The 24481-nt window shown below is 46.3% G+C and overlaps 1 protein-coding gene across 2 annotated transcripts in view; it reads left to right on the top strand.

The window, feature by feature from the left end:
- The first annotated feature begins 2712 nt into the window (after positions 1-2712).
- Positions 2713-24481, top strand: part of LOC115323748 (protein shisa-2 homolog) — a 77284-nt gene continuing 55515 nt past the window's right edge. For both annotated transcript variants that reach the window (XM_029984128.3, XM_029984127.3), the window contains exon 1: positions 2713-2944. The gene's annotated coding sequence lies outside the window, so the exon portion shown is untranslated. The remainder of the gene's footprint in view (positions 2945-24481) is intronic.

The following is a 24481-nucleotide window of genomic DNA, read 5'->3' as shown; positions in this document are numbered from 1 at the left end:
CGTTGCTTGTGGTATAAAAAATAAGTAATGTAAAACCCAATCAACCCGCGTTCGGAAAATTATTCAGTGGTTGGCTGTCTGGGGTCAAGACAAGCCTCGTTAAAATTTACTTTCCAGTGCGAAAGAGGACGACGACAAATTAGGAAAACTCACGGCTTTTATAATTTGTAATTGTTCAGCTGACCATATTCAAGTATGTACCAGCTAGCTCAAGTAAAACCTGTAGTAAAGAAAGGCAGGCGGGACACCGACGGCATGGTTGGCCAGGACATAAGAACAGTACATAAAGCCTTCATAAAATTCAAAATCGCGTACTTCGGCTCCAGTGGAATTCGGTACGCCAGGAATGGACAGAATCGAAAGACGATCTAAAAAAATAAGGGGATATACATGTTCATGCTTCGCGCTTTAGTGAGGTAAGGGCAAGCGAAAGCCTTCTGCACCATTCATTGCTGACAAACGTGTCCGGTACTGCAGCGGGTACGACATAATAGGAAGTTTTCGCAGATCGTTTTGGCCTTTCCGCGCTACCCGCTACGAGACGCGCTAACAGAGGCATAGAGTGCTTTCGCAGACCGTTCTCTGCGGGCTACGGTGCTGCGATTATGACAGCGTCACTAGCGGTCTTAAAAAGCACTATATAAAACATTAAACGCATACTATTAATGCAACCACGTATTTGTTTTATCAGAGTGCATAACACATGGTTAATTTATGATTATGAATGTTAATCTTTTTTTCTGGAAAAGTTGTTTGTAGCACATCGTGCCAGCTTGCGGTAAGCGCGCTTTGCTTAAAGTCAGATTCAGTTCGGCCATGCCAATCGTCTCTTTGTCATCTCGCGCTCTTTTATGTTCGTGGACATGTTCTCCGCCAACTCCCGAAGATGAAGCGGCTCAGCGTTCTTGAAGACCAACTTTTATTGTCCAGTTTAAGTTGGAAGGAAATAGAGGATGTGTATTGGAACCGCCCCAAAGCGGTGTTATGTTATTTCTCTGATGTGCGCCACTGGTATGGTGTAGTTTTGGAATTTGTATTCTATAAACGGGAAAACACTATTGTTCTTTTTTTTTTTTTTAGGCGCTACCGACTGTTGATCAGCAAAGAATTTTGTCTTTAGTCTTTAGTCTTTATTTATTTGGCTCTGGAGAGCCGCGGCACCGCGGAGAGGCACCAGCTCGTATACCATGGAGGCCCGCGATGCCGCGACTAGTGAACATGATAATGTCATGAGTATATACATGCATAATGACGACGACATGAATTGTTGGTATTGGGGAGGATGGCAGTCCGATTCGCAGAAGTCCAGATTTCGTGGAGGCGGGTTGGGCGGGCGAAAAGCGAGCTGGAGACCTATGTTGCGCTTTTTGGACTCTCACGGCGACTATGTAGAAGGAAGTGACGTCCACAACGCAGCAAACGCAGATGCGTTTTCTGCCGCGGTTAAAGGTAAGCAGCTTCGAGCAAACGGGACCTGGGCTGTACCTTTTTGATCCAGTGATGGAATCGGAAGATGTTACATTCAAATAAAAGGTTAGAATCTCTTCCTTTCTAGGAGCACATCACCTGCGACGATCTACCTACGCAACCGGTGCATAGTCTCTGCATACTATTACCGTTATCGAAGAATGAGGGAAATTAGACGGATAATGCGACGAACTTACCGCGGGTCACATTTATGACCGTATATTTAACTTAACAATGTGCCACTCTAAAACGAGCACAGCCCGAAGAATTAACCTTCACGATCCAGTTAATTACTTGAAACGCCCGCATCTCTGTGCTACTATGTAGGGAAAATGAGAAAAGGAAAACAACTTAGCTTTTTCTCCCAAATCGGAACACATTAGGGGATAGAATAAATTGCAGAATAAATTTTAAAATGATTATCTTTTCGGGTCGAAATTCCGGAAACACTACACTCTAGACGTGTGCGGAAGGTGTGTAGTTTTCGACTGGTTGAAGGAGCTTGGCTGAATTTCTTCACTCGAACAGAAACAGCGTCGACCACTGTCGCTCCATTCAACTTGAGTCAGACGGGGGCACCTTTTGTGTGTAGAAAAGCCTATCTATTTATTAAGGAGTTGCCCCGCGCATCGGGGACAACGCCACACTAAGATTATGGCAGTAATATTTTGTTTATATATTCTTGTTCGACTATAACTGGCAGTCTTTCTTAGTGATGGCTGTAAAACTACAATTTCCCTAACCTATGGTGCGTCGCCCATATATCCATATATTGGACTTGACAAAGAGAGCGTACAATTTATGATGCCTGTTTAGGCGATGTAGATATTCTAATAAATAAATAAATACTGCATTCGCAGCACACTTGGTCGCAGCGCTTTCTAAAAACCACCACCGTCCCCGTCGACTCCTGCATAAAAAGTCAACACCTGATTAATTAAATATAACCAGAAAGCACTAATCCGAAACCCGTAACTACTGCCAAGACGGATTTAAACTTGACGAACGTGTTAATAGGCTAGCCAAAAAGTCAGGGGATTCGAACACAGAAAACCTCCAAAACGCCTGCGTAAAACACCCCGGAAAAAAGAAAAGAAATAAAAAAAGGACTTCCGGTGGCGCTGCCATTCTGCCTTGGGGGTTCCGTCAGTTCCGTCGACCGACCGCTCGCCCGAGCTCTGAGCCCCGCCCCTCGCCCTTCGTAAGAGGGAGAGGAGGTCTATAAAAGAAGAGGGCGAGGAGGAGGAAGCGAAGGGCAGGCCGACGCGCAGAAAGACTGCCGTCGCTCCGAAGAACGGATGCCGCGGTCCGAACCCTGCGCGCGGATTAAGAGAGACGCAGAGGCCTTGGCGAAGGGAACGCGGGAACGCCGAGGCATTTGGCTGGTCGTCGCCGCAATGAGGAGCGAGGAATACCCGGCTTACGGTTGCTGCTGCTGCTGCTGCAGCCGGGCTCCATGAGAGAAAGCGTCTCTGCGGTACGTAGACTCTCCCTGGCGTCTGTCTCGGGAGAATCCTGCCTGCCGCTCGCTTGTGTGCCGTTTGCGTGGTGCTGTTGTTGTCGGGCCATTCGGTTCGAGGCTAACCCGCTTTCCGACGTCGTTTGTTCAGGCTGAGAGAGGCTGCTGAAAGGATCTGTTCGGTGGGGCCCGCTCTGCGGCACGGGGCCGCTGCGAATGCGTTTGTTTGGTGATGATACCGCGTTAATGAATGCGGTTGCAACTTTATGGATGGTTTTATGAAATGAGGTGGGGCACCTTTTTGGTAACAAAAAGAAAAATGCTGGAAAGCTGCATCGTAATGAAATTAGGCGGCACTACTTCTTTAGCAGTGTTGAATAAGAGAATATTCTACGTCTATGTGTTTTTTTTTTCTGTTTTTTTTTTTTCATTTTTAATGTAGCGGCAGAATTTGAGCCGTTGAAACTCGCACAATCCGTTTGTGTTGATTTAGCCTAGATTGAGTTTATGTACGACATTAAGTCAATAAATGACACACTGATGCTCCGTGTATATTTGACTATAGCATCGCATATCACAACGTTGATAATGTCTTTATCTTTCCTATTTTTTTTTTGCATAGGATTTAAATATTTCTTAATTAGCATTGCCAATTTTGACAATTTTTAAAAGGTGCCTGCTCGTTCTGTCACGTGCTATACGTTTACCTCTGCGTAGCAGTTGTTTTGTTAGTTAGGATTTCGTAAAGAGCAACCCTATAGGTGACGGGCTTCCTTAACTTGGACCCCAAGCTACGGTAGGCTTCCTGTACAGTATATTTCTGCGGGGAACTACTTCACTTCCTTCGTAGCAGACGTTTGCTGTTTCAGTTTTATAATTTTACTATAACGCATTATGTATTAGGTACACGTGTATGTATTAGGTACACGATAACGCATTATGTATTAAGTACCTGGCAAGTACCATGAACGCTGATGTAAAACACATGTAATGTAAAGAAAGCATAGGACACCTAAGCCTTATGGAGTTAAACAACAGCATGTATAGATAGATATACATGTGTGTTCTGACCAATCAGGAGTCGTAAGCGCGACGTTACTTATACCAGAACGCATGTAACTACTCATATAACCCATACCTCAAATTAAAGCGCGAAGTTTTGTTAAGGGGCTAAGTTTGTTTCGATTAGGTGGTTCATAATTTCCTCAAGTTGACCGAAAGTGAAATACGATTGTTATAGGTTTTCACACGCCTTGAGAAGCTCGTGAATATATTAATTCTGCAGAACGAACCACGATTTTTTTTTTATTCTTATTGCATAATTGCACATAACCCGTCACCTGGTTAGCACTCCGGAGAACGTCATCGAGGAAACCCGTTTTTCGCACATATTATTTCCTTTTTCTGACAACAGCGAATCCAGGCATCTTAACTGCACATGCGTAATAAACTGATGGGATAGATTCGTTCATTAAGTGGCGAATTACTCGGATGAGTTCTCTCTGGCGTTATCCGCGATTAAGAACGGCGCCGCGCAACACCGAGAAGGGGTGGACTTATATTGTGCCGCGGAAACGTCAGCGCCGGTTGTCGACCAATGAGAGAGCAGAGTGTGCAAATCTCCGTGTCGCATACGATGCACGTTTAAAAGGTATCCGAAGGTTAACGAAGACGAAGACACTCCATAGACGGTGAGTCTCAATCAAGACATGTACGGGCGGTGCTGAGTGCTTCCTCATTCAATGTTGCGATGTTTAGTGGATGACTCCTACTCACGGCCATTCATTGGCACCAACCGTAAAGAAATGTTCTCACAGGGCTACAAACATCAATGTTTGACCGCCGAAAAAAACAAAAACAATTTGTAGGCGACGCGGACAACCTTCCACCAGTACCATTTATTCACAAACAGGTAATTGTTCACAAACATAGTTAGGTGAACAGGAAAAAGTCTAGTTTGAAACTTTGTAACAAAAAAAAAAGAGCACTTCCGGTGCCCTAATGAAGTCTATTCATTAACCCGTCCCCTACACCCAGTTTACCGAAATAACATAAAAAATCGCAAATCGCAAAAAAAAAAAAGAAGAAAATTCGTACACTCAATTTGTCAGGACGTCCCGCTCTATCATATAAACTAATCGCGGATTTATTTAGCAGATTTCACTGCGAAGTAGAGTTGTCACGTCGAAATTCACCAAGTTCTGTTTTTGTTCTTTCTTGCATGCCCGACGCATGCTGTGTCGGCGACGCAGAGCAGGATAGCGGCCACTAATCCGCCGGTGTAGCTTCTCCGCAATCCACCGGTGCGTGGTGAGAAGCGCACTCAACGGAGCTAATTGACTCGCTTGAGCAGACCTCGAGCAATAAGATATATCGCTGAAATAGGGGTAATGGCGCAGGCTACCTGGTGGATGATCATGCTTATAACAAGGCATGCAGTTGGGCTAGCTTATACTTATAAGCCCAAAGACAGTGAAACAAAACGAAGAGAAAGAAAAAAGGGGACAACACAACGACGTCTCAGCAGCTGAGTTTCGAGACGAAACGTTCTTTATTTGCTTCTTAAAACGCAGTTCAAATGTAAATTCCGCATAATTTAACACTGGGTTGTGTGTGACGCGACAGATGCCTTTGCATTTTCTTTTACAGCATTATGAAACTTGCACTAGAGCGCGCCACTGCCAAAAAAATGGAGATTATATCTCCAGAAAAATATAGTTTCAGTCTAATTCATTAAACAGCATTGATGTATAAGATAGGTTAGATTTTGGCATCAATTTTGTCACGTCGTTAACTACAATTAAACTTATCAAAGCGAACCAATTATCTAGGGGTGTTGCCTACTCAGTTCAAATATCCACGTTTTTGACAGTTTTTTTTTTTTTTTTTGGCAGATTTTATTTTGAGTGACTCTTCACGTAATTCATTAAACATCTTGGGTACATAATAGCCTCTTGTGGCCTCTCCATATTTAGTATAAATAAAAAAATTCAATGAACTATGTATTCGCTGTTAACGTTCTTCCTTTGGCATTTTTCACTTTATGTGTGTTGTTGAAAAAATGCTTTATAGTAATATCACACTTCACATGGCCTCTAAAACGCAACACTCCTAGTCCTCTTTGCATATAGTTTCGCAGATCAGTTTCTTCACATAAGTAACCCATATTTCTGACTATCATTTTTTTTTATCAAACCTATTTTTAGTTGTATATGCGGCACAGCGTCCGAAGACGGGCTTAAATTGCGTTAGCATTAGTAAATACATGGCAGCGAAAAGCAGACGGCGTCCGTCTGTGGACAAAACAGTGAAAAGGGAAGCGCACCGCGTAGAGGAGGAGAGTAGTGAAGGACAAAGGCGAGAAGAAGACTACGTCAAAAGGCGGAAGCCGATGCGCGCGCGATGCGGCGAGGCGAGAGGGAGGTGACGTCACGGGGCGGAAGCCAATGCGCGCGCGGGAAACGTGTGAAGAGCGAAAGGAGCGCCAGGCAGCGGAGGCCGCTGCTAGGCGTGCAAGGCGGTGGCCGAAATGCGGCGCAAGAAGCGGCAAGCCGACGCGGGTCTTCGCGCGACAGAGGTTGGGGCGAAGTGGGCTCGGCGCGCCCGCTTCGCCGGAAAAGTATAAAGGAAGATCCACCGGTGGATCCTTAGGGACCGCGTTAGCATGATCCTTAGGAAACGCCATATGTGTACCCCTTTGGGAATCGCTAACACTGAGGAGTCATGCTAACGGATTTCCTAAGGATCCATCAATGGATCTTTCTTTAAGTTTTTCATATTGAAGTGTGGACCATTGATCTCTCGTGTAGTAGGCTGGATCCCGGATCGAGTTTTGTCTTGCTGAGCTCGAGTGGCACCGCCGGCAGACATCGTTTGACACAATCTAATGCATGGGACTCTATGGGAAAAACTAGAAAAAGTGCCGTTTCCCTTGTTTGTAAGTTGGTGTCGGCGCTGAAATTTTTGGCTGCTTTTCGGGAAGCCTGTCAATTAGCTTGCTTGACAAAAGCTAATGCATGGAACTCTATGGGAAAACAACGAGAAAAAGTGCCGTTTCCCCCGGTTTTATTTTTAAGCCTGTCAAATAGCCTCGCGCACAAACATTAAAACCGACAGCCCTCACAGTTCTGATAAATAGATATTTTGTGGTCAAGAGTGACTCCGCTGGGCGAAAAATGTAGCGCAGCTCAATGAGACAAGAGTTAGCTAGAGTTAAAGCGGAGTAGGTGGTGGTTTCGATGAGTAGAATTTAGCAGACGACAAACTTGAAAGCTTTGCTACGCGGAATTCGCTCACTCCCGGAAAGCCGCTGTCAAAATGGTACTTTTTCGACATTCATCAACTTATGGACTTCCCCGAGGGAGGTAATTGACGACACGTCCTTTTGTTTACTCCACTACAAGAGCAAGCTTGCCAGCTTAACAGTGGGTGCTCTGGCACGTTTGAATTTTTAATAGGCGTTCAAAAGCTCCAAGCATATAGCACAGGGGTGGCCAAGCTGCGGCTCGCGAGCCGCATGCGGCTCTTCGCGTGTTAAAGTGCGGCTCGCGGCTCCCTTCCCCCCTCCCCCCCCCCCCCTTCACACACACACACACACACACCTACCCGCCACCCTCCCGGTCACACAGAGAAATGGAACACGTTTTAAATTGAAAGACAGGTTGCGGTTTGGTAGTCTTGTGCGACTACTACCTTACCTACAGTTGAACTGCTTTTGATTTGGTTATTTTGAAAGGAGTTCAACGTTCGTTTGTTGCTCTGGACAAAAGTTTGCGCCCCCCTCCCTCCTCCTCCGCGGCTCTTTGAAGTTTCGTGGGTTTGTTTGCGGCTCTTAGGCCGGGTCAGCCTGGCCACCCCTGATATAGCATATCGATTCGATCTCCAAACACCCGACATAATGATCGCAGCACATCATAGAATACCCGCCTTCGAGCACCACGTACAAGCTTCAATATTCCTACTTTTGTGTGTTTCTCCATAGTTTTCCGTGTATTGTCTGGTGTCAAGCAATGGCCGCCGGTGGTGCCACCAACGGGCTTCCGATCCGCGATCCAGCCTACTACAATAGAGATCAGTGGTGTGGACTTGCCCAGTAAATTGTATAGCATCCTTAGTGTGGATCGAGAAACCCGATCTTCTATGTGATACATCTGCGTTATTGATACCTTTCATTCGTTTCCAAATTTGTTCTATATAAATATCTCATTTCATATGTTTTTCTATGCCCATCGGTATTTAACATTTCCTGCCTATTACGACGTTGTGTTGTCCCCTTTTTTTCTTTCTCTATAATCTGCTTCCTTGTCTCTGGGTTTACAAGTATAAATAAGGTATATCGGAAAGGTTTCGAGTCTTGTATCATGTTCAACACAATAATAAAATATAATAGTAAGCGAGTATAAGCGAAAATCAAATGTTATGAAAATGCTCGCAACGCCGAGATGTTTCCATGGCGCCCTCTTACGGTTTCCCTTTTAGACGTCACGACGACCAGGATTTGCCTCTCCGTTAATGACAGAAATTGCCTCTGCTCGCCGTGATTGGTAGAATTTGCCTTGCCGTGAACCGGCAATTCGGCATGCACTATCACCAATACAGGAAGCTACACTCTAAAAAAACGTTTGTGCGTCTACTTTCACGTACAACACTTGGAGAGCGAATCACAACAACTTACGGAGGCAGCTCAGCGAATGACAATGCTGAAACATATGTTTAGACCAAAAAACGCAGTCTGAGTTGTCACATTAAAGGGCAACTTCGGCCAAAACTCAAAATGAAATAAATTACTGGTATCGATGTAGTGACACAAAATACGACCCCAGCCGAAATATCACGTCCGTGGGACGCCGCATTCTCAACTAATGCCGATAATAAAAATGCGACCCGCCGCGAGCCGCTGCTCCTTAGCGGGCGGCCAGCGGGTTGCCGATCGCTAAAGCAACATTGGGCCGTGACGTCCGTATCGTTCTCTTTTTTTCCTCCGGTCCAGGCGTTGCGCGGAGTGCGTTTCTTTGAGCCGCTACCACCGCTACTTCGGCTTGTGATTGGCGTGTTTAGTCGTTGCTTTTATCTATAGCCCGTGTAGCCTTTTGTTTATTTGCTTGTGAGGACCCCAAGACTCGTTTTAGCGAGCAACTCGGTGCGCCCAAGAATGCCCAGCTGTTCCTCGAAAGATGCCGAGTGCAACTTGTGCTGTGGGCTGCTCAAACAACCTGCTGCGCAACACGGAGGTGCTTTCTCACAAGTTTCCAAGGGACCGGAAATTGGAGAAGGTGTGGGTGAATGCTGTTCGACGAGTGGACGTTGGACTTCAGCTTTTACGCGCGTGAGGAGAAAAGAACGAAAAAACAGACGTGTGCACTCCAGCACACGTCATTTCGGGCGCCGCGGCCCGCGCCGGAGAGCCTCAAAGCTTCGTGTCTGGGACTGACCAGCAGCGCGAAAGCGAGAGGGCCCCCAGTACTGTACGTCACTGGCAGCGCGGCGTGGAGCAACGCCGCTCCATCCACGGAGCTCCGACGATAATTTAGGCCTAGCGACGAGTACGGAAGACCGCACACACGGCGGCGGCCGCCGAGTATGGCAAACACGAGTTCACGGGTTCTTCAGGCGCTAGCTTTTTGGGTATACGCACTAACTCTTGCTACATGGGCTGAATAACTACCACGTATACAGAACTAAAACAAAATCAGCTTACCTCCTATCTTTAGACGGCTAGCGCAACAGAGGTAGGTGTCGCTCGGCCTGCGTACTCGTTGATCGAGAACGATCTTGACGTCACGTTCACATAGCAGCCGATTCCCAGTGTTGCCGGGGCCTCGAGCGGCTAGTTTCGGTTTTGTTGGCCGCGGCCCAAGCAAAACTTTGAAACGTTGATATCTTTAAAACTACGCACAATAAGGAGAAAAAAAATTACACCTTGCAATGCAGGGACGCTGACTGCACTAAAAACAGTCATAATCCCAAAATCGAAAGTATGGACCGGAGTTGCCCTTTAAGCAATGCAAAACGTCACGCTTGCATTGCTTAAAGTCACAACTCAGACTGCGTTTTTTGGTCTAAACAGATGTTTCGACATCGTCATTCGTTGAGCTGCCTCCGTAAGTTGCGGTGATTGGCTCTCCGAATGTTGTGCAGGAAAGCAGACTCACGGGCCTTTTTTTGGAGTGTGTGGTTTGGCCGATCGCGAATTTCGACCACGGCGACGTTTTTGGTCTCGAACGTCTCTAATACCGCTGTAGCGACACGTGAGCTTTTAGTTTCCGTATTTTGACAAGGTGAAATTTCGGCGCACTCTTGGCGCAAGTTACATATTGAGGAGATGTAGCAGGGTAAGCATTTTGTTTGTTTTTGGCGCGGATGGCGCAACAATGACAATACCTAAACTTGTTTCTTGCTTTTGTTTTAAGTTCAGTTTGTGGTTATCGAGCTTATATCAAAACTGCCGACAAACCGCATTTGAGGTGCCTGCGAGCAGCTTTCGTCGATTACTCACCATGAGCAAACTGGTGCTCATGATGAACAAAAACTCCAGACTGCGGAGAGACAGGACGCAGTAGGCGTCTTCGCATGTATACGGTCCAGCCTTACCCCTGTCTTGGAGTTCGGTTCATGCGACAGCGTTCAACGCTCCTCTACTCTGCATAACAAGCATACATCCTCAAGAGTACCGAACGCTTCGAAAGCTATATGCGCTATATCGTAAAAAAAAAAAAAAAAAAAAAAAAAAAAAAAAAAGTCCGTGCAATCACGCGCACCTTTTTTTTTTTTTTTTTAGAACAACTTCGTTGACAGCACGATGTGGCCTTTTGCTATGTTATTTTAAAGCTATGGCTTTATTTTATTGAAACCCTAATAGAGTTTGCTTGCTCTTGGTGTTTGGTCACACCGTATCAAAGCCATGTAAGAGAGTACCAAGAGTGTCAGCAACAGAACGCAGGCGCAGCTGTCGCTTTGACGTCATAGCGCTCTCGACCAATTGCATTGCTCTGCGCTGGAAGAGGGGGGGGGGGGGGTAAGCGATGAGCTGACACTTCTCTTTCCCCCACCCTCCGCTTCATGGGAACGCGGGCTGCGTAGCAGGGTAGGAACTGCGTATTACTTCTCTCGCACCCCCTTGCATTCGACATAATATCTAAACCAGGCGTATGGTTTTTTTTTTTTTGCGTCTTCATCTCGGTTACTGGGCATAAAACCGAGTGAAACCGAATAAGTGCTAAGGACCACGCGCTGACGCTGCGCCATTGTAGGCAATAGAAGGCTTGTTCGTGACCTTTAGAGCGCCATATTTGGTAACGCGTAGTTTATGCCGCTGCAAAGGGTACGTGCTCAGCAACGAGCCAGAGCACAATGGCCGCTGATGGGAAGTCAGGGCAAGACCACAAATTCTGGCGGATCGCGTAGCAGACAGGCTAATGGGCATGCCCGGATTTGCTGCATTCCCCTTTTATGGCCGCACGCGGCGGCCAAATGGATGCTCGTTCAAGTTCAAAGAATTCGGACGTCGTCATTAGACGCGGGCCGTTCGGAAGCATGGAAAGCTCTGGTTCAGCGCTAGGAAAAGCGCCTTCGGGCGTATGTTTGAGCGAAGAGCCATTAGGCGAATTCGAAACCCGCTGCTGACTGCCAAAATACGCATCATAATCACTGAACCCCAGTCAGTTTCGTTTCAAATCGGCCCAAAACACGCACCCAAAACGCTTTGTTAAGCGGAAAGTTCTTGCGGATGTCCTAGACCGTCTGTTTGGCGTGTAATGATTAGAGGAAGTTTATATGATTTGATTATATAAAATCAATTTACCCTACTTTTTTAGGCGGAAACTGATTTGCGGTGGCACTTCGAAGCGTGCTTATCATTAGTAAAGAGTTCCTTGGACCAAAGCCAAACTCATATGTATTTTAGATTTAAACCTATACACTCGGTATGCGACCGTTTTGATCAATGTGCGAAAATTTTCAGCGAAAACTGCTCTTTGCCGAAACATGAAAAAAAAAAAAAAAGTACTGAGCGGTTGCGTTAACTCATACTAAAAAGATAGAAATATTCATAATGAAAACACTTTAAAAGCAAGCTCGGCTGCGTTTTGACTTTTATTTCAATAGAAACACGCCAGTTACACGATAACAGAAAAATTCTATTATACTAGGCAAAATCATACACATGTCATATGCAGGCAATCGCTCATTCCCTCGAACGGGAAAAAAATGCTCTTGTCTGAGATGCTAGATGTGATGATGCGTTACATATTGCTCGGTGAACTCTAGGAACGAGGGGTGCACATCGAGTCCCACACCTAGAATAATCATAGCCCGGGCACTAGCATTCTGATGTCATCACAGCGAGATCGGGGCGCAGGCAACGATTGGACACGAGTGCGGCGTCAGCTTTCGGCGAGGCCTCGTAACCAATCAACTTGTCAAAGGGCGCTCTGCGTCGGACTCGGGTCCAATTGCAGAGCTGGCGCTATTCGAGTGTGATGACGTCACGTGGTCCATGGAGGTCTTTGAATATTCCGGATGATGTCGATCTCACGCCTCTTATCACCACCAGTCTGTCTGATATTAGTATACACTGATACTAAAACTAAAATTGTATAATCACAAAACGAGCAACACGTACATAACCTGTCAAGCCAGGCGCTGTCCTGAGGTGTCCGGGAGTAGGCGTTTTAAAGAGTTGCTAACCTCCGTCACACTCGAGATAATGAGGGGGTGGGGCGTCTCACATTACAAAGTCTCCTCAACTCTTACTGAATCAAGATATTTCCAATGTCCTAAATGCATGTGCAGATTCTTAACAATGCCTCCGTGTTCAACGAATGGTGATGAGTAAAAAAAAAGACGGTTTGTCTAAACTATGCAAATTAGTTAGATAAATGTCACGCTTATTGTCTTCGCGTAGAATTTCTTTGCGAGAAACCCGGCTTTCTGGGACCTTTTGTTTTCTGCAGGGACGCGCTTCGTAGATACGAGTGATTGATCTACCGTATGCAGTGCTGGAAAGCAGGCGCCCGTGCATATTTTAGAACGCAGGCTTAACAAAGACGCACGCGCACGAAGTCACGACCCCGAATAATGCCTTTTATTCACCAATCTCGAGGGAATGCTCATTACAAACACGCAAACTAAGTTATCCACGAACAGAAACCCATACAAAAAAATAGTAGCCTGACGAAACTCACTAACTTTCGACAGCTTATCGCGGCACTGAAACCTGTGCATCGTAAATGCACGCACGAAAAAGAAGAAAAAAAAAAAGAGGGAACAATTAAACGCGAGCAGCCAGGAAGACGGCGCACATGTTCTCCGAGTTTGCGAACGTTTTTGAATATGCATGGGACACATTAGAGCGTGTTCGCGCGCGTGTGTGTGGCTTCCCTTCCAGCTCCTCAACATCTCGAGAGCAGTGCACCCCTCGGACATATACTTGTTATGCGGCCGGCACGCGCGAGGGTCATGTCGTCGCTGTAGGCCCGTGTCCCTCCTCTACGCCAGCAACAAATCGATGGGGCGCGAACACCACGAGAAGAAGCGTTTTTGTCGAACACTTTTTATCACGCTGCTCTCTTTTCTTTTCCTTTGAAGTACATCTCTGGTAGCGCCGGGAGCCAAACAATAACGAGCGCGAATCTCACTGTTTACTGTTCCGTTTTATGCCTCCTGGGGAGAAGTCGGATGGCCAGATCTAAACTAAGATAGCAAAAAGAAAAAAAGAAAGATTGCAGTGATTGTAAAGAAAAACAGGACGCGCTTGTAAATGTCGGAGAGAAAACTACAAACGTTATGGGGAAAGCGTGAGAGAGCTATATAAAGAAGGTATACTATGTATGAATTTCAGTAGGTACACGCTGGGGAAGTGATTGTGATAAAAACGCTCGGTCAGAGCAGTGGGCCACACTCTGAAAACGAGATGTTGGCGGCGTCGAAAGTTTAAAATGCCGCACAGAATGTGAAGACCTTGAGAAAGGTTTCTCAGAAAATTCGAAGGCCGCGGCCATACTGCTAATTCATCATGCAAAAGACAGTCCGCAAACTTTGTGTGAGCCGTGTTTCCTTCTTGTATGGCACTCCTGTCAACCTGGTCATAAAAAAATCAAAAAAGTATGTGACTGTAACTTAAAGCGCTGCAGTGGAAAGACGGGGGGGGGGGGGGGGGGGGGGGGGAAGGGGCATACGTTTTTAAGCACAAAAGTGGGCGGATGCTATTGCTCTCGAAGTCGAAGGTGTTGTCGTACAGCATCACCCAAAAATAGGTTCAACGCAAAAGTAGGCAACATAGCACTGTAGAGTACCTGTGACTGGACTGCACCACTTCGAAGTTGCGGAGCCAGTTTTAAGGACGCCTTTCTCGGCAAAACTGGCACCGCGCCTACTTCCAACCCGTAAAAAAAAAAAAAAAAAAAAAAAAAAAAAAAACATGCTAAAGCGAATTCGGGTTTTTTACGCATTCTATGTAGTTCAGACAGAGCAGATTCAAACGTGGCAGATAGGGAGGTTTTACTGCGGCGATGGTCACCAACAACTGAAGAAACTCGAGGCGTGACTTAGCACGTTCACGCTTCTTCGTGATTGGTCTCTTGGCGTTCTCATCCGATAATGCTGCATTCTCATTGGCTGGGGAGCGATAATGAGATGCCCAAAACTCGCACGCCCCGATTTTTTTTTTTTTTTTATGTTGCAGTTAGATTGCTCGTACATCATAGAAAAGACACGGTGTTCGCTGCACACACATTGGCAAAATAATATGTAGACATGCCTCTAATATGTTCCAAGCATGTTTGCTTTACATGTATGTACGCTTAGATCATGTCGGCAGACAGTTTGGCATCACGCATTATCAGTGTGAAGGCGACTTTCGACTTCTTTTTTTTCCGAGGAACCTTAGTTATGGCCGCCAGCGCATCAGATGCCACATGATATTAGAGGTATACAGAGAGTTTACGAGAAAAAAAATCCGTGTTTTTTGGCCCGGGGAAATAAACTATGCATCGCAGAAAGCTGCAACTCCGTGAGAATGTGGCGCTAGCGGTTGGGATAGGACGACGTGAAAGTTTGAGCTCGACGATACTTGGATCGAAAGGCGTCCACCTACAAGTCTAACATCTTAAAAAAAAAAAAAAAATTACATTGTGGGCGCGCTTGTACAATCTATTTCAGTGCAAATCACTCGTTAGGAAGAAAGACAACAATATTATCTTTCTTCCTGACAAGTGCTTTTCACCGATATATATCCTACGAGCGTCCAAAATCTCAGTTCTTGCTTTGACGATCTTGGGCTTAGGTGGACATTGGCTCATAGAGAAATTTCGTTTTTCTTAATTATCTTTTGATCCAGGTAACGTCGTGGTCTCAAACTTTTGCGTTGTTCTATCCCAAACGCAAGCGACTCCACATTATCGCGGAGTTTGAGCTTTCTCCGATGCATGGTTTAGTTACCCGGGCCAAAAATAAATAAAAAGACGGTTCTCTTCTCTCGGTAACACCCTGTACATCTCCAACAATGATGCGATGTCATTTTCTATCTGGACATAGAAAATCGATCACGATGTAATGTTGCACACTAAGAGGACAATACATACAGTTGATGAGAGACAGTTCTACAAATTAGACGGGGATATACACTTGAAAGCCCCAGTCACACTGCTTATAGACACAATACAAAACACAGTCTGAGGAGTGTTTTTCCTTGTTTTTTTTTATTTTTACACAGAAACTGTCTGCGGACATGTAAGAAGCATGTAAGAGGGCAACATACCTCGAGTATGCTCGAAGGGTGTCTGCAGAAAACTGTGTGTCACCGGGCCTGCAGTATCTTTTGTACGATGCGTGAGCATTGTGACCGCGAGTCGGTGACTAGCGGTGGGATCCTAAATCTCGACTGAAATCATACGGCCCCCAAAAAAGGTCGCCACACCGAACCTGCTCGTTTTCTTGACACCATCCGTTTTTCACTCGGTTTACTTGACACCGGTCCGCCAGTCGCCTTCGGCGATTGATCGACGCTATTTTTCACCCAACCGTCGTTCGTCTTGGCGCCGCGTCGTGTGGACGGGCCGTTGCCATCTTTCTTTCCATCGTGTCCCTTTTGAATTCCTATTTCGGGGCTTCGGGGATGGGAACTTGGAAGGCAGCACGCTTGCGCAACATTTTCAAAATGCGGATCTATTCTTTTTTTTTTTTTTTTTCAGTCCCGGATTGCGGGCGTGTGTGTTTTTGCTTACGTTGGTGTTCGCAAACTCCGTAATCATATGTTGAAAACGTTGCGTGTCGGTTCATTTCTAAATATATCTCGCCTCATTCTTTACGTACCACTCGCCCTCAAATTCTGCAGTTCGACCTTGTCAAATTAACTGAACATACCTATATGCATCTCTATTTCTTTTTAAATTTTAGATTTGACTTAACATCTTATTTACTTTGTAAAAGGCACTCCCACTTTTCGCACCTTAGCTAAAGGCTGCGTCCATTCACGGCCTCTAACTGTGAACGGACACAACATTAAAGGGCAACTCCGGTCTATACTTTCGATTTTGGGATTATGGCTGTTTTTAGTGCAGTTAGCGCCCCCGAATTGCAAGGTGTAATTTTTTTCTCATTATTGTGCGTAGTTTTAAAGATATCGAAGCCTCAAAGTTTTGTTTGGGGCGCGGCCGACAAAACCGAAACTAGCCGCTCGAGGTTCCGGCAACACTGGAAATCAGCCGCTATGTGGACGTGACGCCAAGATCGTTCTCGTTCAGCGAGTACGCAGTCCAAGCGGCACCTACCTCTGTTGCGCTAGCCGTCTAAAGATAGAAGGTAAGCTGATTTTGTTTTAATTCTGTATACGTGGTAGTTATCCAGCATATGTAGCAAGAGCTAGCAACTGGAAAACCCGTCAACTCGTTCGGTGGCGTACTCGGCGGCCGCCGCCGCGCGTGCGCTATGCCGTGCCGTATCCGTTACTTGTATACCCAAAAGCTAGTGACTGGAAAACGAGTGAACTCGTTCGGTGCCGTACTCGGCAGCTGTCGGCGTGCGTGCGGTCTTCCGTACTCGTCGCTAGGCCTAAATTGTCATCGGGGCTCCGTGGATGGAGCGGCGTTGCTCTACGCCGCGCTGCCAGTGACGTACAGTGCTGGCGCTTTCGCGCGGCGGGTCAGTCCCAGACACGAAGCTTTGAGGCTCTCCGGCGCGTTCCGCAACAACCGAACAGACGTGTGTCAAGCTGTAGACGTCTGTTTTTTTCGTTATATTTTCCTCAGGCGCGTAAAAGCCGAATTTGTAAGCTACGACACTAATTCACCACATAAGTTCGTCCAGGTAGTGAATCTTTGTACAAATGAAAAAAAAAACAAAAAAAACTTGCCGGACTAAAAAAAAAAGTTCTTTGGGCAGTCATTTTCTCCTCACAGCTAGCAAAAGTTTTTGTGGGTGATAAAGGAAAACAGAGAACGTTAGCAAGGTGAGAACACTTTCTTTCCCTTCCGCATTCCCACCCCCACGCACAACAATTTTTTTTATTAGAATACATAGGATTTTAAGTTTTCCTTCGTAACTTTTAACTAAGGGAAGTGTTTTTTTTTTTTTGCATTTTTAAATATTATATTTACTTCCAGCCGAACTCGGGCAAATTAGAGAGTTGTAACTTAAAAATCCGAACTTTCGCGATTTCTTTAAAGTCCCTTGTGGTATTCACAAGCGCAATGTTAATTAATACTAAAAAAAAAAATAGTCAGAGTGCAGGCGAGCTGGTGTAAGTTGAACATGATTGTAAACCTGAGACTGGGGCAGAAAAGAGAACACAACAGAAGGTAGTAAAAGAGGAGGCAACGTCTCAAGCAGAAGGTAGAAAAAGAGGAGGCAACGTCTCAAAACGTTGCCTCCTCTTTTACTACCTTCTGTTGTGTTCTCTTTTCTGCCCCAGTCTCAGATTTACAATCATGTTTAATTAATACTGCTGCGTAACGGGTTCGAATGATTGGGAGGCGAATGTTTATATCGCATGAGCTTCACGCGCCGGCTATTCGCTAGTAGTGGTTACGGACCTGAATACTACGCACGAGATTGCGTAGTAAACAAGCAGTGACGCAAAGCAGAACATTGTTTTCGTTTTCATTACAAACATCAGTGTTTGGAGCCAGTTAGTGGTTGTACTCTACATGCTCACCATTCCCCATTCAACAGACATTCAATGGAGCGTGAATGCTCAATCTTCAACTCTGCACTTGACAATGACTGTTTTCTTTATTGATCAGGATACTTTTATCATGTTTACCTTTTCTGTACATGTACGATGGGCAAAGAGCGACGGCACGGCATCCTTTTTAAGCCTCGACCCCTTCGCTGACAAGCCACAAGCAACCAACACCTGTGGGTTTCGTTCGTAACTCTCCGGCGAAAAATGATCGGAGCAGAGCTTCGATCAGGGGGTCGACGTCCAAGGCTTTCCAAAGTCCACTGGTCGAACAGCGTTCACCCGCACCTTCTCCAATTCCCGATCCGTTGGAAACTTGTGAAAAAGCACCTCCGGGTTGCGCAGCGGCTTGTTTGAGCAGCCCACAGCGCTACAAGTTGCACTCGGCATCTTTCGAGGAACAGCTGGGCAGTCTTGGGCGCACCGAGTTGCTCGCTAGAACGAGTCTAGGAGTCCTCACAAGCAAATTAACAAAAGGCTATACCGAAGCTACACGGGCTACAGGTAAAAGCAATGGCTAAACACGCAATTACAAGCCGAAGTAGCGGTAATAGCGGCACAAAGCGGCACAAAGAAGCGCGCGCGACGGCTGTGCCGTGCGCCCGTCCGGAACGGAGGAAAAAAAGAGGACGATGTTGACATCACGGCCCAATGTTGCTTTAGCGATCGGCAACCCGCTGGCCGCCCGCTAAGAAGCAGCGGCTCGCGGCGAGTCGCGTTTTTATTATCGGCATTAGTTGAGAATGCGGCGTCCCACGGACGTGAAATTTTGGCTGGGGTCGTATTTTGTGTCACTAAAGCGATACCAGTAATTTAATTCATTTTGAGTTTTGGCTGGAGTTAATCTTTTTTTTTCTTTTGCCACTCAACTTGAATATTATCTTCATACAATTATTTTCTATGCATCACGGTGCTTTTGTCGCCAACGACTCGGTGAGGTAGGTAGCGATAACGCGTGGCCGGTGACGGCGCCGCCGATAACGGGTTACTTTTTTGTGCAACGCATAGTAATTCACACTCGTTACATTCTGAAACAGAAACGAGTAACGTAAAATTTTTCCAGTAATGTATAAAATCACTCAATACATTTCGTTGCCGCCTTGGTTGCTGCTGTCTACGAATCGCGTGTCTACAAATCTCAAATTGGCGGGTTCGAGTTACGGACGAGGTGCCCGCATACTGACGACGGCTTTTGGCGGACATGGTGCCATGTAATCGAAATTTCAGTTGCACGTCAAGAGACCCCAAGTTGATCCAAATTAATCACCAGTCCTTTGACGGGGTGTGCCAGATTCGCTTTATTGGTGTGGCATATTAAACCCCTAATTTTGACTTTTAACATATTCCTTTGCTAGGATTTCCAAAGGCTGGAAATAAATAACGCAGTAATTGTGCCCGTAGAAAACCGTTGGAAGTGTCAATAGTTGGCTCCTATTTATGGTTATCAGGTTTATTTTCGGCAATCATAGCATACTTTTGATTATTGTGTTTTGAAGCATACGAACAGAACCTCGGCATTCACCAAAAGCAGTGCTGGCAGTAACGGCGCTGCCTGTAACGCGCTACTTTTTGGATGCGTTAGCATTAGAACGCTCGTTTTGACGGAAACCCGGCGCTGTCTTTCGTCAGTTCGCGTCCGAGAGAGAGGGTTAAGGAGGGGAAGATGATGACGCGTGCAACGCTCCCATTGGTCAGAAGCGCTGACGTCAGCACGCGTCAACCTCTCCCTGTCTCCCCGGCGCTGACAAACTGACAGACCCCGCCGAGTTTTCGTCAATATGAGCCCTTTCGTTTTCATCGAAGCCAGGCGCACTGCTGGCACGGAGCCAGAAAGGAGGAGGCGCCGCGCAGCACCTCCTAGGTTAACAAAGGCGTAGTGCTGAATGAGGTGGCGTCATCAGAGAAAGCCAACGCTGAACATAGATTGGAAACGAGTGCTGCGTCAGTGCTCGGCTTCGGATCAAGTTTGAGCCAAACGTTGGCGCAATCGTCGTGTCCAATCTGTGCAAGGCGTTACTCTTCCCTCATGACGCAATCTCATTCAGCACTACGGCTTTGTTATCTAAAAATTGTGGCGTGGTGGAATGAGAGCGTGCTCAGTTGCTGCTCTGCCGTCGCCGGTTGTTCTTCGCTCTGGATTTCCGTAGTAGCGGTGCGTTGTCTGTGATGTGTGTGTAGTTAAAACGACGGATGGCGGTACCCTCCACGAGTGATATGAATGGGGTTCCTTCCATTAGTGGTATGGATGTGGTTCTTTCCATGAGTGGTGTGGATTCCCGTATCCTACGGCGTCGGACTACTCTGACGGGCAAAGTGCATAAAAGAAGTGAAAAAAAAATTACAGGAAGATCTATTGGTGGATTTTTAGAGAATCTGCTAGCATGATCATTTAAAACTGCCAACCACCTCCCTTTTTGGGAAACGCTAACAATGACCCCGTAGCGTGGCGAAAAAGAGGCAGCATAAAATAGAGGAAGCAAATGAGCAAACACAAAACTCGTTTAGTCTTCTTCCGAAAATTAAAAAGAAAAAGAAAATTTCGTTTTTTGTGCGCGTGTTCTACGCGCCAAGTCATGAATTCTTGCACCCATCCCACATACCTTCAAAATCAAAACCATAAGAAAAGATTAGGTAATTATGTTATCTCTGGATGGCACACAATGTTTCTTGAGATATGGCGCTAATTATGCATACCTGTAACGTCGAAACATTACAATGTTTTCGTCTATAAATAAAAGGGAAACGAAAAATTAACGCGTTATTTTTATCCGTAACGGTAACGGTACGCGTTCTTTTTTAGGTAACGTAGGTCGCTAACGCGTTCCTTTTATTTGCAAATAACGAGTAACGTATTTTGTCCCTTTCTTTTGTACAATATTGATCAGAAGCCATCCAGTTGATGAGAGTTGCAACGTAGAAAGTATAAGTGAAGCGAGAGGCGCCGTTCACACACTTGCAACCGAGTAGGACCGAATGAGGCAAGACCGGTTTTTAAGCCTCTTGCGATGGCGTAGGACCAGATGCGCTGCAGTGGGACAGGTTATAAGCCGTCGCAAGAGGCTTAAAAACCGGTCTCGTCTCAGCTGATCCTACTCGGTCGCAAGTGTGTAAACGAGCCTTAAGCCTCTTGCGACGGGGTAGGACCTGCTCCGCAGCAGCGTATCCGGTTTCCGCCGTCGCAAGAGGTTCAAAATCCGGTCTTGTCTCTGTCGGTCCTACTCGGTTACAAGTGTGTCAACGGTGCTTTAGAATGACCACCACTGATGAAGCGCCTGTCATTGAGCACGACTGGTCCATCTGCGCATGCTCCACTGACCAGCATGTCACGTGACAAGTAGAGGGCAAAGCCCCTGTAAGACGTAAAAGTAACGCGATTCCCCCTCCTCCAGCCCAGCCTCTCTCTCTCTCTACCTGGCTGCATGACGCCATTTTTGAGCGAAGGCGCCGGTGAGGAGAAATGTTTTGAACAATATAATAGCGTAACTTTTATCTACGCAGGGACATTAGTAGAGAAATCCCATGGTGCATCCGGAGTGTTGAATCGAATCTTCCTAAACCGATGTTAAAGCCGACGATGCGTGCGACGGATGCATCGAAAAAAATTCTAATCTCGAAAGATTTTTGTTCGTTCTTGTTTTATGATATTCAACAAAACCGACGCGAACACCGTCTTTCACATATTGCGGTAAACTTTTATATTTTACTTTTTCTTTTTTTCAGTGCCTCAGCGGCATTGGAAAGTAGTACGAAACTGGCGTTATTTGCCGAATGGCCCGTTTTTAATCTCGGACTAAGGAGGCGGTGTGAAAGGGCATCGATCGCAGCCGCCCAAAATTGCCAAGTCGGCCGAAACTGCCGCACGCTCGTCGGATTGAAAATTCCGGTTGCACTCTTCAGTCAGAACTGAAAAGCCTGCCACTGGAATTCAAATTGCCGGTGGGAGTCGCAGATCGGTGCGGAGTCGCAAAAACCGATGCGTCGGCAGCATCGGTTTTTATTATTAAACATTGGAATATATGGAATGCAATATTTCCTCTGTGAAACAAATGCAATATCTAGTTCCGTATAGTTATCACCAAACGTATAATTCGACCTTACAGCCTTCTAGAAGTGGCCGTTGCTTAAATTTAAACTTATCTTGTTCGTACAAATAACGTTCGAACACACAGAATGCGCAGCATGTTTTAAGCTGTGTAGGCTGCCTATTCATTTATTTATTTATGAGATCTTCAGAGCCCGCTGAAGACGTCTCGGCCGCTAATTTTAGCGGCCATACGACAGCCTTTCGTGACGCTCCTTCGTGCCATCACCCTCATTCTCGTAGCACCCTACAACGCACATCAGGCGCGAATAATATCGAGTTAAACACCCGATTATACTCCGAAGGGAACGCACTGAAACAATCCCGAAAGTAGACTTCAGAGCATAACTAATTGACAAGCGCCATAAGCACTCGTAGTCTACATGATTTCACTCGTACGCATCTAGATACAGATATGCGTCGCTTGAATCTCTCGTGCGTAAAGCACCTGATCCTCGTCGTCTCCATCATTTCCCCAGCAGTCCATTCTACGGCCGGATCATCCAATCAACTCGCGAACGACGCACCACGTCACTGCAATCTTCATCTGACGTGACCAGTCGCGCGACCAAATCCGTCTTGACGTCGCATTAAGACGAACCCCAGCTCCGGTCCACCCTAACACGCACACACACACACAGGCACGCACACTCACACACGCACAGGCACCCCAAAACGCGCACACAACCAATCGAAATAGTACAAGTGAAGGTGACATTCGTAAGAGATGGGTCTTCCGCGCACCCAAAAATAAACAGCCGCACGGAGTTTTCGGCGGGCTCGCATTTCTCTCTAAGAGGCCTGATATCCGACAACGTAATCAGGGGCCCATCGAGACGTCCGTTGCTCGTGCGTGAGTCGCATTCCACGTCTCCCGTATCGACCCGCCCGGCGGAAGGTGCACCCTGAGCCACATGCGGCTGCACGAGTGCCCTCGAGCTGATGCGATCGCAGACTCGTCTCTCTCTTGTCCGGTCCACGTTGATTAGATTTCCGTTTCTCGCCTCGTTACACGCGTCCAGTTCTTTCCGACGCCGCGCTGAATTGAGGCGCGCGGAGAGCCTCTGAATTTCTTCGCTCGGACGACGGCGTCGAGGAGACCGTATAATGATGCCCGGGCGAACAACTTCGGGTTCCTGACGGAAACAATGATCTGATAAGAACGCGGGCGTAGGACTTCATTCTTTCATGGCGTATCAGTAGAGACATTTCTAACAATCAATTTGAAGCCTTAGTGTGTGTGCGTGTGCGTGTGTGTGCGTGCGTGTGTGCGTGTGTGTGTGTTTTATTGTTTTGGTAGACGCCACCGTACCTACTTTGTCTACAGGATTTTGCCATTTCCAGGGATATACTCTGACCTGGAGACCATTCGCAACTTTCAGCGATAGTGGTACCGGGGTGTAACAATTGCGCTCCCTAGTTCGCGGATGACATAGTTTACAATACAGATGCTAGCTTACATAAAAATATAATTTCAAGGTGCCCTGATTAGGCTTCTGAGATCGTCTATATATCGCGGTAACTCACTGTGCTGGATCTGAGCCTTCTAGAGATTCCTAAAGCATGAGGATACTCGGCCAATTTCCCTATTAAAAAAAAAAAAAATCAAAGTTTGCAACACACCGAGGTAATCTCCGGCGATGGGAGGAGCGTGTTCCAAAACCAGGACCAGTGTCAGCCAATAGCGAGCGAACAATCCCCGCGCCTCCTACCGCTGGAACCGCGAAATATTCCATACCGCTCGGACTACGATTCAATCCAGCGAGCGCTCGCTTGAGAACTGACGACCGGACACATCCCTCCCGCGAAAGGCAGGAAAAAAAAAAAAAAACATAGAGCGCTGTTTTTGAGACGATTATTGCAGTATCATATTCCCCCTCCGTGAAAAAAATTATTTTTCGACTACCTCTTATTTGTTTCTATTATCTACAAAAGCATACACATTTTGTAGTAACAACGTTTGCAATCTCAACGAAATGTCGCGTTTCCATTGGTCACATGTCGTCCTGGCTGCTCGAACAATGGTCTTCCCATTTCCGGGGATGTCCTCGGTGTGTTCGATTTTGAATTGCTTGTTTAATACGGATATCGGACGCGCATCGTCATGATTAATGGATTTCTAGGATGCTTAGATTCCCCAGACTGAGTTATGGCCACATTTAGGCAATATCAGAAACTTCCTCGGGGCTCCTTCAAGACCCTAAAGTCGCTCGTACTTAACGAAATTAAAATTTTGACCTAAACTCAGACTGCTGTTCAAACACAGACCTAAACTCGTATTGCTGTTCAACAAATGTAA

This window comes from Ixodes scapularis, unplaced genomic scaffold, assembly GCF_016920785.2.
Source record: "Ixodes scapularis isolate PalLabHiFi unplaced genomic scaffold, ASM1692078v2 PGA_scaffold2__306_contigs__length_199485367, whole genome shotgun sequence".
Classification (NCBI taxonomy): Eukaryota; Metazoa; Arthropoda; class Arachnida; order Ixodida; family Ixodidae; genus Ixodes; species Ixodes scapularis.
This window is presented reverse-complemented; position numbering and strand designations above follow the sequence as displayed.